Source organism: Chaetodon trifascialis, chromosome 14 (assembly GCF_039877785.1).
Source record: "Chaetodon trifascialis isolate fChaTrf1 chromosome 14, fChaTrf1.hap1, whole genome shotgun sequence".
Lineage (NCBI taxonomy): Eukaryota > Metazoa > Chordata > Actinopteri > Chaetodontiformes > Chaetodontidae > Chaetodon > Chaetodon trifascialis.
Window position 1 is genome coordinate 25925001 of NC_092069.1, and position 22710 is coordinate 25947710.

At 46.4% G+C, this 22710-nt stretch overlaps 1 non-coding gene across 1 annotated transcript; it reads left to right on the plus strand.

The window, feature by feature from the left end:
- Positions 1 to 5835: 5835 nt before the first annotated feature.
- Positions 5836 to 5909, plus strand: trnat-ugu (transfer RNA threonine (anticodon UGU)). The gene has a single exon. It is a non-coding gene; the product is annotated as a tRNA-Thr (tRNA).
- The last annotated feature ends 16801 nt before the right edge of the window (positions 5910 to 22710 follow it).

Genomic DNA, 22710 nt, shown 5'->3' on the forward strand with positions numbered 1-22710 from the left:
TTAACGGCAGAAGGATAATTACATCAGTTAAACATTGTGCTTTTAGTCGTATTAAAGGACGATCTGCACCGACTGCGCTTTCCAAAGCGGCTCTGGAGCGTCTGTACATGTCAGACACAGAACACATGAACTGGACTGACAAAACAAATTCACTATGTGAGAGGGTCCAGAGCGGACTGGATCTGCTGGGGGGGCTCAGGCTTGTGGACTGCAGGGGGCGCTCCTGAGGACCTGCTCTGACTGCAAAGTTACAAACATCAATGAGATTCAGACAGTAAAGTTTCTCTGGATGAGTTTTAAAGTGTTTCTGACATGTTCTGAGGTGTAAACATGGTGTGAAACTCCCTGGATAGAAACCAGGACCCTGTAGGATGCAAAGCCTGAGCCAAGGGTCTGAACAAAGAGACGGAGACACCTGCACACACACAGGGATGAAGAACCAGGGTTCTCCGGTTCTACCTGTCAGATCCAAACACTCACAGCCTTCACCCTGAAACTCATCTTCACTTCAGCAGAAGCTCCTCTGCTGCAGGTCTCACCTTCACCTTCGAGGCTTCAGAGACGCCTCCACCTTCACAGTCACTCACAGGGTGAACGGATTGATATTAATCTGAAGTAACGATGATTAACCGATCGATCGGAGCGCGTGAACACGGCCATCATGAAAAATCCTCAAAATGTTTCAGACCACAGCCGCAGTTCAGCTGCAGCTGAATCACGTCTGTCACTCATCCAGCAGCGTTTCTCATTTCCATTTTCTTCTTTCTCCATCTTCCTCCTCCTCCTCCTCGTGTGTGTGTGTGTGTGTGTGTGTGTGTGTGTGTGTGTGTGTGTGTAGGTTGGCTGCCTGCGTGCCCGTGTTCAGTCAGAGTTGTACATTTGCATAATATGGAATACACATGAAACACACACCAGTACGACGTGTGTGTGTCTGTCTGTGTAATGAGCAGGTTTCTGTGTGTGTGTGAGTCTTTTCTTTTGTGTGTTTGTGTGCATGTGTGTGTCATTGTGAGTGTGTGTGTCTTTATGAACACTGTACATGTGTGTGAGTGTGTGGCTGCACCGGCTGAGTGTTTCAGGCAGGTTTGTGTGTTTGTGCCTCCGTCAGCGCTGGATCGAAATATAACTCCTCATTGTTATGAAAAGCACATCCTGCATTCCCAAATTAGAGAAGAAGAAACGGAGAATGAGTGGGAGAGTCGTCTCTACACACATAGCAACAAACAGCGCTTCCCTCCTCCTCCTCCTCCTCCTCCTCCTCCTCCTTCTCCTCCTCCTCCTCCTCCTCCTCCTCCTCCTCCTCCTCCTTCTCCTCCTCCTCCTCCTCCTCCGTTCAGGAGTGCAGGTGAAGACTCGGATTCGTAAACAAAAAAGCAGAAAAGAAAGTTTTTGGAAAATGGAAGAAGACGACGGCGGTGGAGTCACGAAAGCATCGACTGTGCAAAGAAAAGAACGTCGTGTTCGAGATATCATAACGAGATGTTTCCATTTTCTTTCATTTGGGCTGAAAATCGAATAAAATCTGCTTAATTTGGGCAAAGCGGAGCAGAAACAATGAGATGACACACCTGTCAATCAAACACACACATTCCCTGTGAGCGTCTCAACAGAGCAGCACCACCAAAGAAGAAGAGACGCCGCCTGCTGAGGTCACACACTAACTGGAGCTTCCCTTCAGCTCGGTTCAGGCTTTCTCAGTGTCACCATCTAGTGGCCATTAGAGGAACAGCTGCATTATCCTTCCACTCACTCCTGATGTCACTTATTAGCATTATGCTAATCACGCTGTGAGTGTTTAACAGGCAAAAGTTCAGCACAAACACGCCTGTTTGACATAAAGTACACGATGAAAGCTGTTAATATTAACTCAGTAAACAGTTCAATACATCCTTTCCTCATAAAGGCTGTTGCATGTTTGCAAAAGCAAGTTCACACGTAGCAGACAGAGAGCGCCCTCTAGTGGACTCGAGCAAAGGAAAACTGTGACGACGTCGAGGCACAAAGTCCACAAACTGGGTCAGCAAACATCAGATTTAACTGCTGTTTGTTTCCACTTTCCAGACATCAGTTAACATTTTTAAAGCGTGACCACGATTTTCAACGGAGAAACAACGACAAAGCCCCCCAACCCTAAAACCTTCACCATCATGTCGTCACATCATCAAACTGAGTCTCAGACAATGATGCCTTCAGGAAACACTTCTCTGAGTTTCATCCAAATACCTACATGAAGCTGTGACGGGGCTGCTTAATTTAGAGGAACCGACTTCAAGATGCGATGTTCTTGTTGGTGTTTTCGATCCCTGAAATCAAACCTCTGACATTTCGCCAGTCGTCCACAGAGAGACATTCACAGCTGCTTCATGACTGTCTCTGCCAAAGACACAGAACTCTGTCAAAGTCCGAACAGCCTGAACTGTTGGAGGACTTCTCGAACTGTTTCCTGTTTCCAGGAGGAGCTGATGATTCTATCATAAGGCAGAAAATAAACCGTTTCTATGATACTTAAAACAGCTGGATGTGAGCGTGTGCTCCACACTGACCCCAGACCTGCTCACACCCTCTTTAACTCAGTACAGTATATGTACTACTTCTTGCTCTGTGTATTTGGGTTTTTCTGCATCTCTAAATATTGCCTCTAAATGATGCCGCTCACTTGTGTGGTAGCATTTTGTGTCGCTTCCTCAGCGACGCACAACGAGGACGTGAAATCCAGAGTAACTGAAGAACAGCAGTCCTCTTCAGCAGCACACGCTGATCGGCTGGTGATGTCTGGACACACACATCTGAGAAAACACACAGTCCGTCTTTAAGATCTGATTTGGGAAACAAATCTGATTTGCCTGCAGTCTGAACAAATCCTGAGTCTCTCCCACACTTTCCCTTTCCCTCTGTGGACACACGCGCGCGCACACACACGCACACACACACACACACACACACACACACACACACACACACACACACACTCCTTGTTGACCTTGGGATTGCAAGCGTTACCTCGTTAATAACGATAAACAGCAGCAGCTGGTACCAATTGTGCTGTGTCACCGTGTGTGTGTGTGTGTGTGTGTGTGTGTGTGTGTGTGTGTGTGTGTGTCACACATGTGTGTCCTCTCATTAAGGCAGCACCCCCACACTCCTTCAGTCATCTGTCTTCTTCTTCTGGGAAAACAAGGTGAAGCCTCCCCTTCTCCTTTTGCTCTCCCCACCTCCTCCCTTTTCACCTCCCCCCTCTCTCCCACTCTCTCTGTTTTCACCTCCTCTTCCTCTCTTTTCATCTCCCCCCTCTCTCCCACTCTCTCTGTTTTCACCTCCTCTTCCTCTCTTTTCATCTCCCCCCTCTCTCCCACTCTCTCTGTTTTCACCTCCTCTTCCTCTCTTTTCGTCTCCCCCTCTCTCCCACTCTCTGTTTTCACCTCCTCTTCCTCTTTTTGCCTCCCCCCTCTCTCCCACTCTCTCTGCTTTCACCTCCTCTTCCTCTCTTTTCGTTCTCCCCTTCTCTTTCGTCTCCATGTCTTTCCCGCCTCCTCCTCTCTCGTCCACTCATTTTCTCGTTTCATGTCCTCCTCTTTCACCCTCTCTCCTCTCGTCTCGTCGTGTCTCTGTGATTCACATTTCACAGAGGGAGCAGTCACATATCAGGGAGCAAACAGGATAAAACTGCAGCTTTTCCAGCGAGGCAAAGCGTGTCAACGCCAGAGGAGGAACAGAGGAAAGAGTGACTGTCGCAGGCGTGGCCTCGTGGCTGTGTGATGTGTCAGGCGGGGGGTCAGAGGACAGAGCTGACCGCTGGTCAGTTGAGCATTCACAGCGATGTGGTCAGAGCTGAGCAGCCATGAGCAGCTGCTGTCAGAGCCTCTGAGTCTCCTCTGTGGTGTGTTTACTGCCACTGAAGAGGAGCAAATGTCCGGTAGGACGTCGCTCTTCCACCAGTTCTTATCAGGCTCGCTAACGCTAATGCAACCAGCACACAGCGGGAAGAAGTATTCAGATCCTTTACTTCAATAAACATAGTACTAACACACTGGGGAAATACTCCACTACAGGTTAAAGTACTGCTTTCAAAACCTGACTGAAGTAAAAGTGCTCCTGTCTCCTCTGTCTCCTTCGTCTCCTGTCTGTCTCTCCTCTGAGTGTGTTTCTGCAGGGCAGGTTGGGCCCAGCCTCCTCTCCACCTGAGCACAGGTGCACTCAATCAAGCAATCAAGACTCACATTTGTGCACGTAGTCCGAATGAAACCTTAGAAAAGGACGGTGAGACGCGGCTAACAAGCTACAATCCTTTCCTCCATGTTGGACGAATAAGACGGTTTGTTATTGGTCAACAGCAGAGTCGAAGTCATCGCTCTTCTCCACTCCCACCGTGCGACTGCTTAACTCAGCCGCTAAAGTTGTGCATTGATTGGCTGGACTAACGGGAAATTAGACGTCAAAGCCCTTCCTTCATTCATTTCCCATGATGCTCTCTGCTCCACTGGCTTGAAACAGAACAAAGATGGAGAACAACTCTTCACCTCGCCTGTCAAAAGACAGAGCCTCCCTTTGTCTTGTTAAAGGCCTGTGTGCGCGTGTGTGTGCGTGCATGTGTGTGTGCGTGCGCGTGTGTGTGCGTGCGTGTGTGTGTGCGCGCGCGCGCATGCGTGTGTGTTGGAGGGTTAATAAGCTATGTGGTTCACCTGAGTCCCTCAAGCCTCGGGCCAGACGGCCAGACGTGTGCGTCTGAATAATTTATAGCTCTAAAGAAAATCAGTACAGTTTAATTTCTTTCTCTCCATAATTGCAGTTTCTCAATAAAAACAACTCTGTGATAAATCAGCCTGATGATGGACCAGTCTACGCGCTGGAACAACAGTCTGATGTAGGATTTTCTGCAGTCTTCATGTCCCACTGAAACCACAAAGTGCATTTTTTACATTTCTGTTTGTGTGCATATCAGATAAACCAGATCCAGTGTTGTGTCACGTCCCCTGCGTCCAGCCTTCGTACCAAGCTCGGCTCAGCCCGTCCAGACTCCTGCGTTTACACACGGCTCATCTGCATTCTTAATTAGGTTGTGCCAGCAAATGTAATAGCTGCCAGCGTCAGTGTTTGTTTGAGTGAATGAAACATGACGTTTATGTGCCGCGCTGGAGACGCAGGGAGGTGGTCGGGGTAGATGGAGGACACAGAGTGCAGGACTGGGACACCAGCATCCAGACTGTGGTCAGGTTTAGGCAGGAAAAGCGTGGGGACAGTCGGGGACAGACTGGATGCTGCTGAGAGTTTCTCCTTTCAAACAGACCGTGATCTTTCTCTGACGTTAACGTTAACGTTAGTGCCGTCAGCGCCTGAAGACCTGATCACAAGTGGACGGCTCTAAGACGCTTTGTGATCTGATCACTCAGACCGCTCGCTTAGTCTGGGACCACATGTCTTTTGTAGCGTGAACGCTAATGCGTCCTGATGTGTCCCCAACAAGGACATAACAGGGACAAACCTCATCAATGCAGGACGCGCCGGTTGACAGTGAGCCAACGAGAGGACCACTGATGTGGTTGGAGTTCCATTTCCGTCTCGTCCGTCTCGTCCTGCACTCATTTGCAGGTTGTAAATGACGTCAAACAGCTGAAGACCTGCTTTGAACATTAGCTGTCTCTGGTTTTCTCAGTTCGCTGTTTGGACGTGTGAAACGAGTAATAACTGTGCACCTTCCAGCAGAAGAGTTCGAATCTGAACACGAGTGGACAGCTGGACTCCTCAGAGACGCATGGACACAGGTGTGAACAGCGATGTCTCTCACCTGTCCACTAAGACATATCAGTTCCAGGTATTAACAGATAGTGGCCTGTGTCAGGTGCTGCGGCTCAGCTGGTCAAAGCACCTGTCTTGTAAACAGGAGATCGTGGGTTCAAGTCCCAGCAGCGCCTAACAGCGCTCGCCCTCAGGGCTCCCGTGTTCCCGTGAACTTCAGACCTGCAGCAGCCAACATGTGTTCTTACTTGCTCTTTGCTGATGAGGCATCATGGTTGGAGAGCAGCTATGAACCAGCTGGAGGTTATGAAGAGTTTTATTTAGCAACAAAACCAACATGAGTGACTCTGTGTTCCAACATGTATCTGCACCACTGTGAGCTCGTTATGGCCCCCGCCCATGTGACTGATTCTTTCCACTGTTTTCATGCATGTTTTACTGCCTGTGGTTTGATGTTAGCAACATGCTAAACATGCTAGCAGGATGGTCTCGGACAGGCAGGAGGAGGACAGGTCTGATATTCTGTTTGAGGTTGAGCCTCCTTATTTTTTCTTATTTGTTTCCTGCATTCCTAATAAATAACTTCATTTTCCTGAATCCATCTGCTGTTGTGCCGCTCCTCTTCCCCCTGAGAGCTTGCTGGTAACAGCGTGTAAGTGGAATATTATGCTGCAACATTTTTCACATATTTTTACAGTTTGGCACCATTTTTAAAAGCCTCTTTGCAGTGAGTGTGTTTTTACATCCATCCCTGCAGGCTGTGACGAGTTTGTAGATAATGGATTCAAAAAAATGACCTTTTCAACTTGGTATTATGAAAAGAGGTTCAACTTTCAATTTGAAGCTGAACTGGCTGACAGCACAGAAACAGGCTACGGTCGGACGCCTCTTTATCACCTTTGGGCTGGGTTCGATTAACACTGCGCTTAACTCTCTTTATCAAATTAGCTGAATAAATCTGTTCTACTCATTATTTTCTGAGCTCAGCGTGTGCCAGATATGAGGTCCTGCTTCCAGGAAATAGCCATAGCCTCCCGCTCTCAGAAGCTCTCACCTCCTGCCGCCTGTCTGCCTTTTCTGTGTGACCAAATGAACTTTCAGTGATTGAACGTTAAGCATTGCAGCCTTAAACAGAGCAGATTTTATCTGCCATAGAAATAATAAATATGCAGCATCTGGTCAGACTTTCAAAATAAAGCTTTTCAGGTGACAGTTTGCTTTGGTTTAGACACCAAAACTACTTTAGGAAACGGTCCTGGTTTGGGTTTGAGTGTGTGTGTTACATACTTCTGTGCGTAAGTTAAAAGGCATCTTTTGGTTTCACATGGGACACAAACCTCGTCCTCGTGAGTGAAGGTCCTGTGTTTGACCCGTCCATCCTCTCTGTCCTCCGCCTCCATACATGGTATTTTTTGCTGTTTACACCATGTTTGTCCTTTGCTCTGCTCATTATCGCCCCCTGCTGGTATCTTCAAACATATAGAAACTTTTCACAGCGAGGCAAAACATGAGTCTGATACGCTGCCCTCTACTGGATCGGAGGGTCTGTTGAACGCTTTGACACTGGGCAGTGAAAGCGTCTCAGCAGGGCACCTTTGATTGGCCAGTGTGCACAGGAAGAACGTTCACAGCAAGCAAAACCTGTTTCCTGACCTGTTTTCAGCTTTAGTTTTAGACTCGAAGAATCGTGAAAGTGTTGTTTCAGGTGTTACAGTGAAGGAAAACTGGAGCAAGCAGGGAAGAAGTCACTCTGAGTTTGTGACTGTGAAAGAATGACTGACACTCATGAACCAGATCTGAACCTGTAACATCAAGAGCGACGGCTGACACCACATCACTGCATCCCACTGGGAGCCGACGCCTCAGAGCAGGGCGTGTGTGTGTGTGTGTGTGTGTGTGCGTGTGCGTGTGCGTGTGCATGTGTGTGTGTGTGTGTGTGTGTGTTAAAACAGAAACATCAGTACATCTGTATGTGTCTCAGTGAGCATAGATGCATACTGTGTGTGTGTGTGTGTGTGTGTGTGTGTGTGTGTGTGTGTGTGTGTGTGTGTGTGTGCGTGTGTGTGTGTGTGTGTGTGTGTGTGTGGAAGATGAAAGGGATGCAGTTTGGCCTCAGGCTCCAATTAAAAAGAGGCTGAGGTTGCTATGGCGATATAGGTGAACTAAGGTACTTTATGAAATATTACTGAGTGGTTTACACCTCCAGCAGAGAACAAACTGTCCTGTGGGTGCTTCAGGTGTCTGTGTTAATGCTTTAGCTTCACCCTTTGTTCTGCTGTTAACCCTCTCTCAACACCCGGATCACTACAAATATTCCTCATCATGATCATAACGATCATCTGATGTCACTGGGTTCAGTTTCAGGTGATTTCAAACATTTAAGTCCACAGTAAGTAAAAAAGCTGCATTAGATTATTAAAAGTACATAAAAAATACATTTAATTAGAAAAATCAGAAAGCAGAAGTCATTATTTACTCCATCACATGCATAAAATATTCTAACCAACATGCTGTATAAAATGAAATAAACACAGAAACCCTGAAAAAGCTGACATTTCGAGAATGAAGTCACAGTTTTCAAGAAAATTGCCGGGCTGCACGGCTGCAGGGGCGCCAGTGTGGGTCTGTGGTGCGTCGACCACGTTGGCCCAAAATGAAACATCCTATTATTCATTACAGGGATTGTTGTGAAGTTTGGTTGAGACATTCATGTTCCTCTAAAAATGAGCAACTTCAGTGATCCTCTGACTTCACACAGCGCCATCGTCAGGTAATCTAATTCATCCAGTGCTTTGGTTTATGAGCAGAACTACTGAGCTCTGAGCTTTATGTTGCACATGTTAGCATGCTAACACACTGAGCTAAGACGATGACCATGCTAAACATTATACCTGCAGAACATCAGCACGTTAGCATCGTCACCGTGAGCATGTTGGCATGCGAACGTTAACTGCTAGCATGGCTGGAGGAAGCAGCTTCATCAGTGAAAAGCAGAGATGTTTGAACTCTGCAAGGAGTCACGTGATGCATTCGAGTGCAGCAGATATTTTCAGAGGACAGCAGAGGAGACAGCAGACCAGTTTGGGGTCTGCAGAGTTTAATGTGAGCTCTGCTCTGCTCTCTAACTGCATTACAGAAACAAACCAGATTCATCTTTCCGTCAGCGCTGCTGCTGCTGCTGCTGCTGCCGCCTCACAAGCTTTTATTTTTCATCTTTCTTCTTTTCTGCTTCTCCAAATCCAGTTCCTTCTGCTAATAATTACATCTTCCTCCTGAAGCACTTTTTAACTGCAGGGGAAGTTCACTTCTCAGTATTTTGTTTTCTGTGTGTGTGTGTGTGTGTGTGCGCGCGTGTGTGCGCGCGTGTGCATGTGTGTTTGTTTGCCGTCTCTCAGGTTTCACTGTTAGTGTAATTGTCTTCTTCCTCTTTTATATTTTATTTGCTCTCACTTCCTAATTTTGTCTTTTTTAAAAGACATTCAAACTACTTTAACGAAACTTAAAAATACTGAAAATTATACAGGATTCCTGATGGGACGCAGACGGAGTTAGAAATACGTTATCTACAGAAGAGCTACATCTAAACTCAAAGGACTTGATCAGTTTTAATTTGCAGGTCACAAATATTTATGCATCTACATGAAACAGCATAAGTCAGATCTTTATTTCAAATATAAGAGATGCAGGACAAATAATTCTACCTCTGATGTCATTTGTAGTTGCACATACTGATGATGATATTTTATTTTGTGTTGCATTATTTCATTGTGCAATGATGTGTAGTGAAATGTGCTGGAAGGACTGAGTGAACTGGTCCCATCTGAGGGCCAAAAGAATGAAAAGGGCTGAGAGTCTTAATGTGTTCATGGTGATCGGATCCAAACGCTGGTTAACATTAGCACAGCGCATCATGTCTTTACAAGGGAAGGACGGCCGAGAGGACGCTTCATCACGTTTGATCCAGGACGGACCAGCAGTGGAGACTCACCATGAACTCAAGGTTACTGCGAACTTTGTGCATGTAGCCACTGAGGCTGCTGTTGATTCATGGAGCTGTGAGTGACGGAGCTGCTGCTCCGTCGACTCAGGGAAGAAACAGACTGAGCTGAAGGAGGGAGAGAGGAGAGAGAGAGAGAGAGAGAGAGAGACAGAGAGAGAGAGAGAGAGGGAGAGAGAGAGAGAGAGAGAGAGAGGGAGGGAGAGAGAGAGGAGAGAGAGGGAGAGAGAGAGGAGAGAGAGAGAGGGAGGGAGAGAGAGAGGGAGAGAGAGAGAGAGAGGGAGGGAGAGAGAGAGAGAGGGAGAGGGAGGGAGAGAGAGAGGAGAGAGAGAGAGGAGAGGGAGAGAGGGAGGGAGGGAGAGAGAGAGAGAGAGAGAGAGAGAGAGGGAGAGAGAGAGAGAGAGAGAGAGGGAGGGAGAGAGAGAGGAGAGAGAGGGAGAGAGAGAGGAGAGAGAGAGAGAGGGAGGGAGAGAGAGAGGGAGAGAGAGAGAGAGAGGGAGGGAGAGAGAGAGAGAGGGAGAGGGAGGGAGAGAGAGAGGAGAGAGAGGGAGAGAGAGAGGAGAGAGAGAGAGGGAGAGGGAGAGAGGGAGGGAGGGAGAGAGAGGAGAGAGAGAGAGGAGAGAGAAAGGGGAGAGAGAGGGAGAGAGAGAGGTGATTCATGTCAGGCTTTTGTTTCAATTGTAAGGCTGTTTCCTGGACACACACACACACACACACACACACACACACACACACACACACACACACACACACACACACACACACACACGGCTCTTCCCGTATGTGTTGGCTGAATCGGTCGTTCCTGTCACTTCGTTTTCATTCTGAATTCATCCTCCTGCTGAGAAACCAGAGTCCAGCAGAAGCTTCCTGAAATCACCATTGAGAAGAAGAGGAGGTGGAGGAGGAGGAGGAGGAGGAGGAGGAGGAGGAGGAGGAGGAGGAGGAGGAGGAATATTGAGGAAAGCCAGGATGACTCTGGACTGTAAAGGGAGTTCAACATTATAAAGAAAACACCTCGTGTCTGTGTGTTTAGCATGTTGATGCTGTCAGTATGTGCTTAGCATAGATTAGCATCCCGATGGAAGCAGCTAGCCTAGCTCTGCCAAACAGCTTGTGTTTCACCACCTTTAAAGACGTCGTTAGCACAAAGTCGTTTGTTCAACCTGAGCTCAAACAGAGGTGAGCTTGTGGATTTGGAGGAGTAACGTGTTGGAGCTGCTTCTTGTTGAACCCTCGCTGCAGCTGACTGACGTCTGAAGTTTGGTGTTTGGGGCCAAAACCTGAACTCACCAGCAGCTCTGACCGTTTTGCACCGTCCTCCACCTGTCCACCAGATGTCCTCAAACTGTCCCACCTGTCACCTGACTCCCACATACACCTGTTCACCTGTGTCTCACGCTCCTCTCACCAGCCCCTGTGCTGCACTCAGTGGGCAGATTGTTGCTGTTGTTCTTCCTGAACCTGAGCCTGAACCTGCACCTGTGCCTGCTTGTACCTTTTACCTGCAACACTCCTGTTTACCTGTGAGCTCGCTGCCTTCGCCTGCAGGCTCATGCATCATCATTTTACCAGAGAAATGTCTGAACTGTCCCTGCCTGCCTGGTCGTCTGCTCTGTGCACAGAAACACAGAAAGATAAAAACGCGTCTGAAACGTCACGTCTGTGTGAACGTACGGATCAGATCAGAGCTTTATTAAGACGATTTCCTGTCATCTGATCCAGCTTTGAGCTGCTCACCTGCTGCATCATCATCATCATCATCATCATCATCATCATCATCATCATCATCATCATCATCATCAATCATCGTGTGTCACACCTTGGTCTTCCTGTTTAAAATGGCTGAAACGCACCGCTGGGAAGGAGTGAAGGTTGTTTCTGGAGAGGATCATGGGAAATTACCGCTGTGCCCCTGATGCAGAGATGACTTTGGTATTCACTGGATGAAGGAAAACAGCTGCTGCTTCACACACACACACACACACACACACACACACACACACACACACACACACACACACACACACACACACACACACACATCTTCCTCTCCGTCCTCACTGCTCTCTCTTCTTCTTCTCTATTTTTAAATGTCACCTCTCTCTCTCTCTCCTCTCTCTCTCAGTGTCTCTCGCCCTTCCCTGTCCTCTTTATGCAAACTCACGCCTCCTCCCTCCCTCCCTCCCTCTCTTTCTCTCTCTGGCTGTCACCTCCCTCTCTTTCACTTTCTCACTCATTATTCTGCACTTTTTTCCCTTCTCTCTCCTAACTCTAAACTATTTGGCCAAAAGTATGTGGACAGCCCTTTTGATGTGGCTCTGCTTGTTCTGGTTTGGTCGACATCTCTTGGTTCCAAAGACGGGAAATCTCCTCTGAAGAAAAACGTGACGACATTTATTTGCAAAGAACAATCAAGTGACAAAGTCCTGTAGTGGGCGTATGAATTGTGACTGAGTAAAGGAGGAATTATGGAGCGACAAAGTCCACGTAGGAACGAGGTCAGGGTGGACGGATGGTGGAGAAAACGTGGGAGGCTGCAGTTTGTGTCCTGCAGTCAGCCGACGTTGTGTTCAGCTCTGTAGCTCACGCTGTTTGATGGTTGGTCGGTCAGAACAAAGTTTGTTTGGTGGCAGTTTTCACTTCAGGAGGCTGAAATTTGGCATGGAGGTCAAGGATTCAAAGGGAAGCCTATTGCAAAAAGGTGCGAAACCATCGAACGGATTCCCTGATTTTAGTGGAAAAGTTGGTCATGAGCCAAAGAACAGCTGATTAACTGACTGTGAATGCATGAACACCTGGATTTTCTTACCATGACCAGTCGTTCCATAACTGTTCCTAACCCCGAACCCTGACCCAGACCTGAACTCCAACCCCTAACCCTCTCACCTCCAGCATTGTTGTGATGCAGCACTGTGTTTACTGTTTGCAGTATCTTGTACAACATCATGTATTTTCTTCAGTATTACATATATTTTTTTTTGTACCAAACCTATGCATATATATTTTTCTGCTGTGTTACATATATATTTATTGACTGTACAATAGAGCAAAACACTGCACTTATTTACCTTATTAATCACCTTAACATGTGCAATTTTCAGTTTTTTCCATCATCAATATTATTTTTTAATAGAATGTTTTTATATATATACACAGTTGATGTTGCTGCTACTTGCTGCTGCCTGTAACACCCAAATTTCCCCAGCAGGGGACTGATAAAGTTATATCTTATCTCTTATCTTACCTTAAACTAACCTTAAGCCTAACCCTTTGTTACTTTAACCCAAACCATCATCTTTAACCCAAACCATCATCTTTCCATCTTTCGCAGCGTTTTTGAAGGCTTGTACGAACGGCGTCGTCCCGCTGATGGAGGCGTCAGATCAGAAGACAACTGCGTGTCCAACCAGAGGACGCTGCTGTGAAACACGTTTCTCTCCCTGTTACATTCTGTTCTCATCACACCCTGAACCCCAGACGTCGCCTTTTTGTCTGACCGTGACTCACGTTGACACAAGCTGTTCCTCCTTGTTTCCACATGTGTTCTAATCACCTCAAGCCTGGTCTAAGTTTTTATTCCTGTGTGGTCAGCTCTCAGTGCGCTCGACGGTCGAAGGTCACAGCCAATAACTGACGAGACAACAGATCCTCACAGACATGGACAGAGGACTTATTTGTCATTAGACAGGAGTGAGGTGTACAAAGGAAAACTAAGACGGCTGCAGTCTGCAGATTTTAAAATGAAAAACAGAAATGAGGTGACACCAAAACCTGACGCTGTTGTTGTTGTTAAATCACTGACATTCAGCCAGTTAACCTCAGAAAGAAACTAACGGTAAACTCCACAAACAGCAGTGAAAAAGTGCATCACCAGCAGCTGTTTTATGAAACGCTTTCACAGAACAATAGTTTGAGGTTGAGTTTGTGTGCAGCTACATGGGGGCAGGAGGGACAGAGCGCTGCCAGGGAAGTCAAACTCGGTCAAAGTTTAAACAGTTTGGACCGTTTCCTCCATCAGGACGAGCGTCTCGGCCTCGTCGGCTGGTTAAAAGTGACTTTCTAATGAAAATGCAAATGAGGCATTAGATTCAGGGTGACTCATTCCAAAACTATGACAATGCCCCCCCCCCCCCCCCACAGAGCCTCACAGGCCATATACTGGTGAACTCCTCCCCTCCCTCACTGCCTCCCTCCCACACATCTCTGGCGTTTTCTTCATGAACTTCACATCATAAAATTAAAGCTGAAGTCTGTTTCTTGCAGCACACACCCCTCAAATTCAGAATTTGACAAAATGTTTTTTTATTACAGCACACACACACACACACACACACACACACACACACACACACACACACACACACGTCTGTTAATTGTATGGGGGCCAGCCAGCTGCTCTCTGCTGCAGCAAAGACCCCCTGTGGAGGCCTGTTAAACCTCTGTAAGTGTGTGTGTTGTCTCCACCCTCATACTGAGGACATAAAGTCATCATATCCTGATGAAAATATCCAAATAGGTCAGCTGAAGTGTTTCTCTCTCCTCGGTGCGTTCATACTGCTCTGCGTGTGTGTGTGTGTGTGTGTGTGTGTGTGTGTGTGTGTTCCCACAGCAGAGAAGAGTGAGTTGAGTTGAGATGAAAGAAAAGTGAAGCGCTCCGTCTTAAAGATAAGTGTGTTTTTTGCTGTTAGCTTAGCAGCGGGTGTATTAAAAATCCATGGCAGACTGAAGCTGCGAGCATCCATCACAGTGAACTTTGAAGTTTCAGAAAGCAGGAACACGCAGAGCCGAGCCGCTGCTGCTGCCGCCACCGCCACCGCCACCGCCACCGCCACCACCACCACCACCACCGCCACCACCTCCCCTCAGCATTAACATGATTATCATCAGACTTTGTCATCTGTGGGTCGTACGTCTGAGGATGTGACGCCCAGAGTTCAGTGTGAGTCTGTGAATCAGTGTGAGCTCTGAGCCCTGCAGGAGATCTTTCTGCACGCTGCTGTCACATTTTCTCTGGAAATAATGCGTTCAGTCTAGAACTGGTAGACTTAAACCTCCACTGATACATATTTCTACTCTTACAGAGTCCTTCCTACTTCTGTAAAATTTACTTTGATCTAACTGCTAGTCACTGGGTAATAGAGGATTGGTCACGCTGATTGAACACAATGCAATGCAAATAGACGCCTGCAGAAAACTATATGTGAGCCTTATTACCTGGAAAACACAATGTGACCACAGCACGAAGCCAAGTTCAGTAAAAACTGATAAAAATGCAACAGAAACTGAATCTTTTTCATGTTTTTCTAACAGCATGTTGAGGCGTGCTCCAGAAAAAGGCTATTTGCTATATTTATCTTGATAAATACCTATTTAGGTCATCTATATATGTATATCAAGGGTACCTCTACTCACATTTAGGCTATATATCTTTATATTTAGGCCATTTACTATATTCCACTGCAGCAGCATCTCCTTGTTTTCAGATGCTCATTGGCTTGACGGAGCGCCAGTCATCAGCTGGTGCTGCACGTCCACAGTAAGAAGAGTTCAGAGGACACTGCTGATCCAAAGAAACAGTGACACGCGCGTTGTAGGGTCTGTTGAAAGGCATTCTGGGATTTGTGTGAAATGACTAACTCTGGGAGAAAAGCTGAGACGTGGAAGCAAAGAAAAGAAAGATGAAGAACTTCCTGGACATCAAAGATTGACGCTTTTCTGTATGAACTTATGCTACAAAGTAATCAAATCACAGCCGTGTGTGAAGTGAACGTCACGGCCCCTAAACATCACCATCTGATGATGATGATGACATAAAACCCCTCCTCGTCTCAGGATCTTTCCATAACTTTGTGTTATTATTATGATTGCATTCATGCTGTAGTATATTGTGTCGCCGTCGTTGGACGTCAGAGGATGAAACCGTGTCTTGGCGCTCGTGTTGTTTCTACGTCACGGCCTGTTTTCCAGCTCCTGGTGTGTCACTGCGGAGTTCACCGGCAGACTTTAACCTCTGGAAATGAAACACAGTCTACTCCAGTCTTTGCTCTGTTCGTGCGATCGCTCCCAGCATGGCGGCGTCTTCCCAGCCTGCTTTGCATATGACTGCAGGGTTCGGGATCAAAGAGGGGAAGTTATGAGGCAGGCAGCGGCAGGCCCGTGTGATGAAACGCTCGCTGCTGCTCTCAGGAGGCCTGGGAGAGCTTTTACTGTACAGCCTGCACGCTTTGCATTTCCACTTCACATGCTCGGCTGACGCCATGTTTCAGGGCGACTCGCGGGTAGCGCAGGTGGGGGGTCGCTGTATCGCTCAAGGACTGGTTGAGGGAAGTCAAAGGAGCTGGTGACCTTTGAACTTCAGGAAAGACTGAAGACGCTGTAACATAACAAACACTCTCACATGAAAATATGACTGAATGACTTTATTCCTCTTTATGCAGAACGGTCCATTTCAGAACGACGTTTCTGTTTATGATTGGACTATAATTACTGAGGCGTTCATGTGTTCATCACTTTCATGCTGCAGCTGGTAAATGTGGAGTAAATGTCAACTGAATTATTTCAGAAACTGCTGGGCAGCCTGTTCCAGTGGGAATCAATAAGTCTAAGATAAAGTCTATTATTGATCGTCATTTCGTCACGTGATCATTCATTTGTTGATTATGTCTTTCATTATTAATCAGAATCTAAAAAGTAGCCAAAGGGATTAAATGAACATGGTGGATTAAAAAGTATAAAGTGGCAGAAAATGAAAATACTCAGATAGAGTAGTTGTACTTTAGTACGATGAGTAAATGTACTCAGTTACTCTCCTGGTGGCCTGCAGACAGTTGGTCGTCACTCGGCTCAGCAGCAGCGACAGGTGCTGATGTGGGATCCACCTGACGAGGAACCAACAGGGACTTTGTAACTTCACCGCCTCGAGGCAAACGTCTCAGTACTGACTGTGACCTGTGTGTCCCTCCCTGTCTGTCCTAACAGACATGTCCACATCAGGACATTCTGGGACTGTGCCGACCTTTGACCTGATGCTGTAAGGAACAGGACAACCTGCAGAATCACTGCAGTAACACTGGCTGCTTCTCTTCAACCTACAGTGATATTATTATTGTTGTTGTTGTTGTTGTTGTTGTTGTTGTTGTTATTATTACTGTATTTATCCTTCATTTCATTCTGAGTGTCTAACTTGCCTCAGCCCTGAAATGTTTTAATGAAAAGTGCTATAAAAATCAAGTTTATTGTCACTTTTTGCTGTTATTAATTTGGCTTCTTATTGTTTATCTTTTGTCTGTAATGAGCTGCTGGTGTCCACACTGACTTTCTGTTGGTTAAAACACTGATGCCAAGTGTTTGTATACCTGGAACTGGCAGCTGGCCAGTCTATTTGGAGCCCTGAGAAGATATAAAGGAGTAAAGAAAAGATCATTTCTGGCTCCAGTTTTTGGAGGAAGCCATTAAACCAGGAGTTTAACTGCTGTGGCTGTACTTAAAAATTCACTTTGCTCAGTGAAATAAATTAAAGGAGTTCATAAATGCTGAATAAATGCCAAAGTTGTATCTGCATTGCTGTGAACAAACAGCAGAATTTGGCACACAGAAAAAAGAAAAATCCAGATCTGCTTGGCGGCTTTCTCTGGATCTCTCAGCTGCCTCACAGTCCTGTTCACTCCAGCTTCTGCTGATCTGCTGCTGGTCAGTAATCAGCTTTTACACCCAAACTGTAAAGAAATGTCAGTTAATATGAGCACATGAAAATGAAAACATAGCTGTGTACATTAAAAAGTCAGCATGAACATCCATGCAGGCAGTGAAATCCAAATAAATCATTTGATATGGATTATTTTATTTAAGAATCAATCATAAAACGCTCTGTATATTAAACAAAAGCACTTCAGATTCAAGTACATTTGTGTAAAGTAATATTCATAATGAGCCAGTATAATAATGTAATAGTTATTTAGAGGGCCAGTCATAGAAATACGAAACCAGAAGAAAAATAATGAATCATAGCATTAAATGTACGTCTGTTCACTTTCATATTAAGTGTGAACTCTGTAATAACTTGCAGGCTGAACAGCAGAAGGACGGAATAAGAGAGATAAGGTGTGAAGATAATACGGGTGTGAAAGCAGAGCTGAGTCTCGTGACGGTCGGAGGTGAGTCAGTGTGAGAGCCTGCTGGACTTGGCTCGTTCACAGCTCGTGTTGTCGGAGAGGAGGGGGATATAAATACTCCGACGGCTTCCTGCTTCTCCCTGCTGGGGCTCAGCATTGCAGCCGTCCCAGCTGAGCACACAGCGAGACACAATAGAGCGGCCTGGACCGCTTCATGGAGCCCGGCAGACTGAAGGAGGCCTTCATGGAGGATTATCCCACACAAGTCTCCTTCATAGCTGTATTCAGAGCGTGACAGGAGGACGGACACAAAGACGGAGACATACTCAGGGTCCCTTATGTTTTCAAATCACACCAGTTAATGAAGTCATGAGGAAATGTGCTGAGAACAATGTGATGTCTACAAATCTTCCAGGAAAGATGAAACAGGGTTGTCAGTACTGCTGCGACATCCACAAGAGCCACTACTGCTGGCAGAAGTACAATTACTCCCATGAAGAGTATTACTGCTGCTGCTCCCTCTGTGCTATTACCAACACATCCACAACAGCAAGACCACTACTAGCCCAATGCTAACACAACATAGTATTACTCCGGGTGCTGCAGGCCGACACTGCTACTGCAATGCAGCTAGTACTACCACTACTCCTTGCATTTTGAGTATCTGCAGTACTGATATATGGACTGGGTTCTGTGAATTGTTTTACTACGCAGTACATCTGCACAGTGCATTCTTAGACTACACTAAAACTGCTTTAAAATCAGTATGCTGTCGTATTTTGTATATTGTTTGTGGAAGCGTTGGACAGCAGGGAGACAGTTTGTGCTGTTTTCAATCAGCAGCAGCACTTCACGATAAAAAGTTGTTTTTTTAAGTGTACTAGAGTAGAAGAATAAAGTGGCATAAAATGATATTCTTAAGTACCTCAAAATTTTAATTGATTGCAGTACTTGAGTTCATGTCCACCGCTGCTAACACGACTGCAATAAATGAAGTTTCATAACAAAGTCCATGTCCTGAATGCATCCCATTTCCGCTCCGAAGCGTTTAAGCTCACCTGATTCATTCATTTCCCCTTCGACTCTGTCTTTGCACCCCTCCCTCAAACCCCCCTCATCCATTCATCCCTCCTTCCTTATATCCTGCCTTCCCTTCATCCCTCGACCCTCATCCTAATCATCCTCCATCATTTATGCTCGTCTCCATCCATGATGTGCATTAGAAATCTGTATCTTACTGGTGTGGTCCCTGTCAGTGACTGTTCATACTTCTACTGCGATAACTACTGCATTATTAGTACTGCCACTTGTGGAGGAAGACTAAGCCAGTGGTGGTGGTAATACTTGTGGTAGCTGAAGTAGTGAGATTTTACATTTTCAGGATAAACAGAAATAAATATAATCTGCTTTTCTTAAGAAGCTGAGTGCAAACACATGTCTGTTACAGAGTGAAAAGGAATTATATTAAACATAAAAATCAAGAAGAAAGCAGCGCAGTGAGGAGCAGAGAGGCTGATAGCACAGGTGGATTAAGCTAACGGCTTGACGTGATCTAATCAAATGCATATGTACAGTAAATATGAGAGGAAATCCTGCCTGCGAAGGAGCAGCTGGCCACAAACACTCCTGCAGTTTATGAAACACCAGCTGACCCTGTTAGCTTCAGAGCTGGAGGGGAGGACAGGACGTCCTCTCAGCCGACGTGATGTCTTTTTCAAAGCTCTCGCACCCCCAAGGCTTTACTTTCAGAGTGGGTTTTAAGGAGATTTTCCCGAGAAGAAAAAAACGTTTTGTAAGCCCCTGAGTGTTACTTTCGGATGATGCTGTGTGCGAGAGAGGAAGAGAGACGGCTGGAGGAGTCTCTTTCTGTCATCGATGTCGTTTCAGTGGTTTTCATCCATCTATCGCCGCGTCCTCCAGCAGCAGACACTCTGCAGAGTTCAGGGTGAGGAGCAGGGCAGGAAATCACATGAGGCATCTTTAAATCCAATGAGAGGCACTCACTGCTTCAGCAGCCGGTGCAGTTTTATTTTTAACACCCAAACGATGCAGAGAAGCCTTTTCTGTGTAAATGTCAGGCAGAGCGTCGGCATCATTCAACATTCAGAGCATCACTAAAATTAGCTTCTGCGCTAATGGAGATCCACAACTGCCTTCTTATGTTTTACCCAATTCTTTCGTGTGTGTTTTATTTCTCTGTCAATATTTTTAGCCGTGCGAGTGGCGTGATGGGATGCTGTCTGTCTGTCTGTCTCCCTCTCTGTCTGTCTGTCTGTCTGTCTGTCTGCCTGTCTGTCTGTCTGTCTGCCTGCCTGCCTGCCTGCCTGCCTGCCTGTCTGTCTGTCTGTCTGTCTGTCTGTCTGTCTGTCTGTCTGTCTGTCCGTCCGTCCATTCCTCTGAAATGTCTCAGTAACGATTAAATTGCAGTGAAACTTTGCACAGACATTCGTGGCTCCCAGAGGATGAATCCCAATGACTTTGGTGATCCTCTGACATTTGCTTTAGCACCATCATGAGGTTGACATTTGTGGCTTTGAGTGAAATGTCTCGTCAGCTATTTGGTCCACACATTCATGTTCCCCCCAGGATGAACTTTCAATTAGTCAGAATTCCACAATCTGTCTAACACTGAAACTGACGACGTCCTCATGAGCCTCAGCTTGTGTTTAGCACTAATGTTAGCATAGCAACACGCTGAACTAACATCGCAAACATTATACATGATAAACATCTGCATGTTAGCGTTGCTGTTGTGAGGTGATGCTAATATTAGCATTTAGCTAAAAGCATCGCTGTGCCTAAATGAGGAGTTGCTGGCATGGCTGGAGACTCTTGCACCTTCTTCCTAACGATGATTTCCAGATCATTGTTTTGTATATTGCAGAACTGCTGAATTCTGTTGTTACGGTGGGCAGTTACTGTAGTTATTGTAGTACTTCTACTGCTTCTATCAGTAGTGATAGACGCAGTAGAAGTCGTAGTACTAGTGCTACTGAATTCTTCTCCTTCACACTTACTCCACTTATCATGACGTGTATTAAGCTGGTCATGATGTGACTCCTCCAGTGACTCTGGATCTCACTGGTATTGACATGTGTTTCACTGCAGGCGTATCACACCTGGCCTGATCACACCTGGTCTGATCACACCTGGTCTGATCACACCTTTTGTCTGTTCATTGACTCCAGCTCAGCATCAGCACACTCAGTCCTCAGACCTGTCCAGTCTGAGTCCATCACTGTGCAGCTCCTAATAACAAGCCTCAGAAAGTCTCCGGCGGTCTTCCTGTCCCCCCCACCCCCACCCCCGCTGAGCCAGGCCGGCATCACCACACATCAGAGCGATCATGTCATTAAATCGACTGATGACACCACAGCAGAGCAGCTCTTCGCTAACGAGGATGAGTCAGCCTCCAGAGAACTGGTGCAATGACAACAGGCTCTCTCTCAAAGTCAACGAGACAGAAGCAATGGTTCTCGACTTCAGAAGGACCTCTTCACAGCCGAGGCAGCGCAATCCTCGCTGAGACGACCGTTAATGGACAGGAAACGCTGCCGGCGCGGTGAAGGCAGGCACATCAACGCCTCCGCTTCCTGGAGACTGAGGAGAGGTGACTGATGGCTTGATGCAGATGTGACTCGGAGCATCCTGACCTGCTGCTTACACGTCTGATGTGGAAACGTTAAGCACCGTTTGCTTTGCACCACACCATCAACAGCCATGGCTCGGATTCATCCCAGGCGTTTGGTATGAAAGCTTTGATTCCCACGTGTTTATTCAAAGAAAGACCAAGTTTATTTTATTTGTGTCTCTTATCTTTTAAACCATTTTTCAAATCAGTGTTCATTCAATGAAATAGTTAGATTACACAAACGCTCGTACAGAAAGGTACAACATTCAACCTTCCTGAGCCACAAACCCCCCACCCCTGTTGCATTATGCATAATTGGCTTATCAGGTGCTGGCCAATCACCAGGCGCCTCACCTGTGTGTTTTCATTACAGAGCTGTAGTAGTTCTGACAAGCTAGTTCTCAGTGCCGCGGTGAGCACACACCTTCGCCTCCACAGCCCGTCAGCCTGACCAGGTTTACCGACGCTGGGCCTCAGCCTCATTCATCGCACCTGTCAGTTTACAGGAATCATTACGAGTCTTTTGCTCCACGCTTCAGCAGAGTGCTACATTTGCAATGCTAATGACTGCTAATGTGTCAGACGGCAGTCGTTGTGTATGTTTTGGACGAGATGCTTTACATTCTTGTCACCGCGGGTGGAAAGTAACTCATTACAAGTTGTGTTATTGCTGCGAATAAGTAGGAAGATTCATATTCAGGAGAAGCGAGGCAGACGAAGGAATATTTAATCCAGCTTCCCATGAAGGTGGCTGAGTTAGCCTAGCATAGCACAGAGACTGCAATCAGGGAAAAACTTCCATTAAAAAAATACACCTTCCAACAAAACTGTATCTCAAACACAAAAGAAATGTGAGAATTAAAGAGCTTTTCAGCTGTAGGAAGAAACTTCTGACAGAGCTCGAGCCGCTGTGAATTTAATACTCTGAATTACTTCTATGTTATCTCGTGGTTCCACTGTGACTATGTTTTGTTCCTCATACAGAGGTGTAGCAGAAGTGATCCCTCCACCCCGCCTTGCTCAGTGGAAGCTCGTCAGCAGAGCCCTGACCCGTGTCCTCTCTCCCAGCCAATCACAGGCCTGCGCTGCTGCAGCCGTCCCTGTTTGACAGCACTGTGTTGCAGCACCGCAGACTTTGGGACTCTGGATGCACGCTGAGAAAAGGAAAAGTCGCCCTGTCAGGATTTTACAAACCAGAAAGGTGTGAAACATGAAAGGCTGACAGAAAGTGAAAA